General features: G+C 36.1%; 1 pseudogene; it reads left to right on the top strand.

Moving 5' to 3' along the window:
• The first annotated feature begins 4,271 nt into the window (after positions 1–4,271).
• LOC121209355 (ABC transporter C family member 3-like) lies at positions 4,272–7,494 on the top strand (annotated as a pseudogene).
• The last annotated feature ends 424 nt before the right edge of the window (positions 7,495–7,918 follow it).

Below are 7,918 nucleotides of genomic sequence, written 5' to 3'. Positions count from 1 at the left end.
ACGAGGTGTTAACAGACTTAATTTATTACTTAAACAGCTCAAACAATTTATTTTTTAAAATTTCCAGTCAAGCTAGCAATCTGCATCACAGTTGCTAAAAATTCATATCTCGAGTTCCGAAACTTAAAATCCAATTCCGTAAATTTTTCCTGAAACTAAACTCATATATCTATTTACTAATTTTTTTTCTAGAATTTTTGGTTGAGCCAATTAGTACAGTTATTAGTTAAAGTCTCCCCTGTTTCAGGGTTCGACTGCTCTGACCTCTGTGTATTAAGAATCATATATCTCCCTGCACAGAGTTTCAATGACTATGCAGTTTTTTTTAATAAAACTAGACTCAATAAGAAATCTTTACATATAAAGAATGACTTCTAATTATTTTTGTACAATTTATGATGAGTTTTTAAATTCAGAACAGGGGATCCAGAAATCGCTCTGGCCCTGTTTCACAAAAATTTAAACATCTCATAAAATATAACTCATATACCTGTTTGTTCCATCCATATGAAAATAGACTCATAATTCTTCAATTCCATATTTTATTCATCATATAATTATATATCTACTATTTAATGATTTTTCAAACTTATGTCACTGCTGCTGTGAATCTATTTTATGGTAAATTTTACCTATTTCATGGTTTCCATGGATTAGCTAGCAATTTAGCATACATAACACCAAAATATGATCATGATTAAGCCATTCCAATGGCTAATCATTACCAAGCATTTCCATACCACTCAATAACCATATCATAAGACCATATATACAAAATGATATAATGCTATACATGCCATGCTCAAATATACAAGCCATTATGGCAAGATGATACACGGATAGTGTGAGCGAGCCTCCGACCGTTCCCGATTTCCGAGCTGGCTTGTCAAAACTATAGGGAATGAAAAGGAGGGAGTAAGCATAAATACTTAGTAAGTTCACATGCAAATAGCAAGTAACATAACCATAAGCAAACATAAAACATCATTTGCATAATCATCACCAAGACATTCATATCATATTTTCATTTATCATCATATCATATTTTCATTTATCATCTTACCATATTGTTGTTATATCGAGTTTTCAACCCGAGGGTTAAGTACATACCTGTTCAAAGTATCCATTTCACAACACTTACCAATACGTCCATTTCATCTCGAGTATACCTCCATTTTAGTAGAATTTTACCCGTTGAAACACATCGGAATGTAGTTCAGATACATGGAAAGTTTGCACATAAGTGCCACATATGTAGCCAAGCTACAATGTAACCCACCCATAAGTGAACTCGGACTCAACTCAACGAGCTCGGATGCCTAGTTACATCTCTTGAACTCGGACTCAACTCAACGAGTTCGGATGCCCAAATATCCTAGTGACATGTCACTTGTATCCTAATCCATTCCTAAGGTTCAACGGACCTTTTTCCCAATCATGTGTCTCAACCATCTTCTACGAAATGCTGATACCGATACTCGGTAGTTTTTCACATTTTCCAAGTATATCACATAATTTGACATATTATCAAACAATTATCACAAGTATAATATTTCATAATAATTATCATATCATTTAAATAACATTAAAACATTTAAAATAATAACTATGTTACCAACATTTACATATGAACTTAACTCGTATGCGAAAATGGCTACTTTTACCATTTCGTCCACAACTTGGTATTTTTCCCATTTTAGCCCGAATTTTAGTTTTCCTTGCTCTATTATTTAAAATACAGTCTAATTAGGACTCACATTATTCAAATTGACTCAAAATCATATTTTGGAAAAATTACAGTTTTGCCCCTAAACTTTTGCATATTTACACTTTTACCCAAAGCTCGTAAATTAAAATTTAGCCTATTTTCTTATGTTTTATGACATGCTTATCATTTTTCCCTTCTATGGCAACATCAAATTCTCACTCTAACATGTACTTATGACTATTAGGTATTTTTACCGATTAAGCCCTTTTGCTCATTTTCACTTAAAACCGAGTAGCACAAGTTGTCTACACAATAAAACCTCATATCTATCAATAAAACACCAAAAATACACAAATTTCACCTATGGTATTTTCCAAATATAAACCCTAGTTAAATTATTGCTAAGCATAAGCTAAATCAAGTACCCGGGACTTCCAAAAACGTAAAAAAAAATTAAAAAAGGCAAACTGACTTACAATCGAGCTTGGAAGCTTTAAAACCCAAGCAAGGTTTCTCCTTGCTATATGGCCAGGGGTTGAAGATGGACACATTGGGTTTTAAATTTGTCTTTAATTCATTTACCTAAATGACAAAATGCCCTTTTTACTATCTTTAATTTTTTCCTTCCAAGCCATTTTTGTCCAAATTTTTTTAGAAATGTAAAATTACTCTTTAAGAACCTCTAATTAATAATATAATTCAATTTTATGCAAAATGCTTCTAAAACACAAGTATTTGCAATTATTCAATTTAGTCCCTAATTTCAAAAATTAATCACTTTAGCATAGAATTTGCTTCACGAAATTTCACACAATCATGAAATCATATAATAGAACCTCAAAATAATATAAAATAATTATTTCTATCTCAAATTTGTGGTCTCGAAACCACCATTCCGACTTAGGCCCAAATCAGGATATACAGCTATTAATTGAATTTATTGAATTTTTATTGATTGGAATGATATATATATTTTGAACATATATTGATTATTTGAATTGAATTGGAATATTGGTTGTATTTGAAAAGTGAATTGAAACTTATTAATTGTATCGGGCTGAGTCGGATATAGATGGCATGCCATATAGATTGGAAAGTTCAGGGATTTTTTCGAAATTCGAGTCGATAAGACATTAGGTGTCAATTTACTACTTTGGATTAATTTGATGAGGCACTGGGTGCCAATTTAATCTTCGATTAGCCAATAAGAACACTGGGTGTCAATTTAATTTATTTTGAGATTACTCCGATGTGGCAATGGGTTGCCAAACTGGTGTGTTTGGTTGGATCCGTATATCTGTCTAAGTCTGAGTCGTGTTAAAGGGGTAATTAAATTGAAATTGCATTATGATTGATGTTAGATGATATGTGTATTATACTGTGAAAAGTTATTTATATAGCAAGTAATGAGAATTGAGAATGTTTGTGAAATAAATGAAATGTGATATGGCTATTGTAATATTTAGATTGTATATTGTGATTTCATATCTTTTGAATATTGTATTATAAAATACCACTGAGTTTTTACTCAGCATATGATTTTGTTTTCCATACGTAAGTTAGGTACTTAATTTTGATCACCGATTCAGCATCCAACAACTGTCCCGAACTCAAAACGTGGTGATGTTTATCCTTTTGAAATGTGTCGGCATGTACCTAGGGTGTCTAATTAATAGTTATTTTCTGGATTGATTGTAAGTAAAGATTATAAGTTAATATTGGTTGGTCATATTATACATATAAATATTGTTTAATTGAAATCAAATTATGGGTATGTTTAAGTGTGACAGTTTGAAGGCACACGAGTAGGTAGAAAGGGACCAGGATGAGAATAGCGGACTATGTTTTTATTTTTATGAGGGCGGTGCTGAGGACAATAACAAAAGGGCCACACCAGCTTCGGCACAATCCCGAGCTGTGCTTGGTCGTGTGACCCAAGTTAGAGAGTTACACGAGCTGGGACATGGCCGTGTGTCCCTATCTCGAACACCCACACGGCCTGGGACACGGACGTGTCTCTTGACTGTGTGAGTCACACGGCCTGACCACACAGCCGTGTGAACCCTATAATTTGAAAATATTTAATATCTCGCGAAAAATTCTTTGAGTTTCTGAATTAGTCAAATTGTTTCTAAGCGTATTTGGGCCTCGAAGGCTCGAATAAGGGACAGTATGTATGAGTTAATTGGTTTTTAATCTGAAATATATGATATGAAATGTTTAAAATTATATCTGTTTGATCAGTAATACTTCAAACCCTATTTCGGCAACATATGTGGGTTAGTGGTGTTACAAAAATCCAATCTGCACTCGTAACATTCATGATTCTTAGGAGCCAATCTACAACCTTCCAGAGACAATATTAATAACTGCTCAAAAAAATGTGTCACTTGATCGAATTACTGCCTTCCTCCAGCTCGATGACTTGTAGCCTGATGTTATAGAGAAGCTATGCAATAGTCTTTCTGATACAATGATTGAGATTGATGATGGGAACTTCTTTTAGGATATGTCATCCACTATTGCTGCACTAAAAGATATACACTTGAAAGTTCCCATGGCATGAGTGTTGCTGTTTATGTACGGCCGGCTCTGGCAAGTCAAGTCTTCTTTCCTGTCTTTGGGAGAGTTACCAAAGATATCAGGAACTCTCAAGTTGTGTGTACAACAGCCTATGTTGCTCAGTCACATGGATACAAAGTGGCAAGATTGTAGACAACATATTGTTCGGTAAGGAAATGGACAGAGACAAGTATGACAAAGTGCTTGAAGCTTGTGCCCTCAAGAAGGATCTCGAAATTCTCTTTTTCGGTGATCAGACAGTTATAGGCGAGTGGGCAATCAATCTGAGTGGTGGACAAAAGCACAGAATACAGATTGCTCGGCTCTATACCAAGATGCCGATATATATCTGTTGATGATCCTTCAGCACGATGGATGCTCACACCCGATCTCATTTATTTAAGGTAATGTCCTCCTATGATCATATGGCATGTATTTTAAGAGTTTCTATAGTTAATTTAGTTGAAATAGTTATGTATGAGCTTGGAGTATCTTGTTTATTCTTTTGAATGGCAGGAGGTTTTACAAAACAATTTGAGATTAAAAACAGTGATTTATGTCACTCATCGAGTCGAGTTTTTCCCAACTGCTAATCTAATTTTGGTGAGCTATTGTTTACATTATTTTCAGTGATTTTCATCATATGTCTTAGAGAAATAATTTATTAACTGGATTCAACTTGTATTTACATATTTGTTAGGTGATGAAAGGTGGCAGAATTGTTCAAGCTGGAAAGTATAATGATATTCTCAATTCAGGTACTGATTTTATGGAACTTGTGGATGCACATAAGAAAGCTTTGTCGGCCCTTGATACCGTTGAAGCAAGTTCGGGTTTGGAACAAACTACCAGTGAAGGAGAAGGTGATATAGGTACTACTAATGGGAAAGTGCAGATAGAAGAAAACCAAGGTAACGAGAGTGGTAAAGTAGATGATGTCGGACCAAAAGGACAGCTTGTTCAAGAAGAAGAACGAGAAAAGGACAAGTTGGGTTTTCGGTCTACCGAAGTACATCACAACAGCATATGGAGGAGCTCTTGTGCGTTTAATAGTGCGTGCTATGATTCTCTTTCAGAGTTATCAAATAGGCATCAACTATTGGATGGCTTGGGGATCACCGATGTCGGCAGACATAAAGCCTCCTATTGGGAGCTTTACACTAATCATTATCTATTTGGCTTTGGCCATTACAAGTGTCGTTTGTGTCTTAGCCATATCCATGCTTCTTGGTACAGCTGGATATAAAACAGCCACTCTTCTTTTTAAAAAGATGCATCTTTGCATTTTCCGTGCTCCTATGTCTTTCTTCGATTCTACACCGAGTGGAAGAATCCTCAACAGGGTAAGCATCAAATGTCTTTCCTGTATGGATACGAAAGATTCGATTTATCTTCATGTTTGTTGGCACTTTTCCCCTTGTTTTTGAAGTATTGTAAACTTTTTTGCTGCCTCTAATAGGCTTCTACAGATCAAAGTGCAGTAGATATGGACATCCCGTATCAAGTCGCCGCATTTGCTTTCTCAGTTATCCAGCTACTTGGAATTATTGCAGTCATGTCTCAAGTTGCTTGGCAGATCTTTATCATTTTTATTCCAGTGGTTGCTACCTGCAGTTGATATCAGGTAACTCTTGCCGAATTGTGGCTATGGAATGCATGAAATCATGAACTTATTACAATGCAGCACCACATGGAAAATCTTGAATTTTCTACTTTGTAAAACACATTTAATCATTGCCTTATTGCTGAACAGAGAATGCTCATAAATTTGTAATCTTGCAGCAATATTACATATCTTCTGCACGAGAACCTTCGCGGCTGGTTAGAGTATGCAAAGCTCCAGTAATACAGAATTTGCGGAAACAATTTTAGGAGCAACAACTATAAGGAGCTTTGATCAAGAAAAAAGGTTCCAAGACACAAACATGGCGCTGACCGACTCGTATTCTCGTCCAAAATTCCATGTTGCCAGTGCAATGGAATGGCTGTTCTTCCGCCTGGACTTATTGTCTTCTATTACTTTTGCCTTCTCTTTATTCATTTTAATCTCTATACCGGTGGGAGTTATTCATCCCGGTAAGTAAATGCAGATTCGTATTGGCACCTTTATTGACTGCTAGATAACAGATGTTCTAGGAGAATGACTTGATGCATTTTTCGTTCGTTTAGCTATTGCCGGGTTAGCTGTGACGTATGGACTCAATCTAAATATATTGCAAGCTTCGATGGTATGGAATATTTGCAAAACGGAGAATAAAATTATATCTGTTGAGAGAAAACTTCGGTTCTGTAGGATTCCTAGTGAGCCTGCCCTTGTGGTGGAAACGAATCGCCCAGACCATTGTTGGTCGTACCACGGAGAAGTTCAGATTCGTGATCTGCAGGTAAGGCAGTGTTGCGGTGTTCTATGATCCTGTTTCTTATGCATTGGCTGTATTAAATAAACGATGATGATCTCGATGTAGGTACGATATGCCCCGCACATGCCACTTGTGTTGCGAGGTCTGACCTGCACATTTCCTGGAGGGTTGAAAACCGGAATTGTAGGGAGAACAGGCAGTGGTAAATCAACTCTCATACAAACACTTTCTGGATCGTTGAACCTGCAGCAGGGCAGATCATAATCGATAGTGTAAACATCTCATCGATTGGGTTGCATGATTTGCGTTCACGACTCGGCATCATCCCTCCAGAGCCTACCATGTTCGAAGGGACTATACGAAGCAGCTTGGACCCTCTTGAAGAATACACAGATGAGCAGATTTGGGAGGTAGGTTCATTTTAGTAAAACTGTCTTTTATGATTGGTAATCGAATTCTAACATCCGTCAATATTGTGTTTTAAAGGCATTGGATAAATGCCAACTCGGGGATGAAGTTCGAAACAAGGCCGGCCAGCTAGATTCTTCAGGTTCGATACTTCTATCTTATAACACATGAGTTTGTCTTCTGTTGCATAAGTTTGATTATTGTTGTGCAGTTAGTGAGAATAGAGAGAATTGGAGCATGGGGCAAAGGCAGTTGGTGTGCCTCGGGCGTGTACTATTGAAGAAAAGTAAGATCTTAGTGCTTGACGAAGCGACCGCATCGGTGGATACAGCCACTGACAACCTAATACAGATGACGTTAAGGGAGCACTTCTCCAATTGTACGGTCATAACGATCGCTCACCGAATAACTTCGGTTCTGGATAGCGACATGGTTCTGGTTCTAAGTCATGGTTAGTAGTACAGTATGCTCTTCTTATTAAGATGGATTCTTTGAAGTTCATTTCATTTGAATAAAAAAAAACATTTGTTTTTGCAGGAGTTATAGAAGAATATGATAGTCCATCAAGTTTGCTGGAAACCAAGTCTTCATCATTTGCGCAGCTTGTAGCAGAGTACACTGTAAGATCAAATTCTGGTTTTTGGTAGAAACTGGATGGAATTAGATGATGATGATTGAATTAGTAATTTTTTAATTTGTAATTGTGGATGTTTTTCATTGTTTTGCGCCATTTTCTTTGGCTCCCAATAAACGATTTAAAAAATGTAACCATGTTGGTGTGAAATACATATCTATACTTTATATTTGCATCCAAATTCGAATAAATTTGGAATGTCTAGTTTTAACATTTGATAAATTGCTAATAAGCTTTCAGCCTCCT

This window comes from Gossypium hirsutum, chromosome A11, assembly GCF_007990345.1.
Source record: "Gossypium hirsutum isolate 1008001.06 chromosome A11, Gossypium_hirsutum_v2.1, whole genome shotgun sequence".
NCBI classification, from domain to species: Eukaryota; Viridiplantae; Streptophyta; class Magnoliopsida; order Malvales; family Malvaceae; genus Gossypium; species Gossypium hirsutum.
Note: the sequence above shows the minus strand (reverse complement) of the source record. Positions and strands in the feature narration are given on the sequence as shown.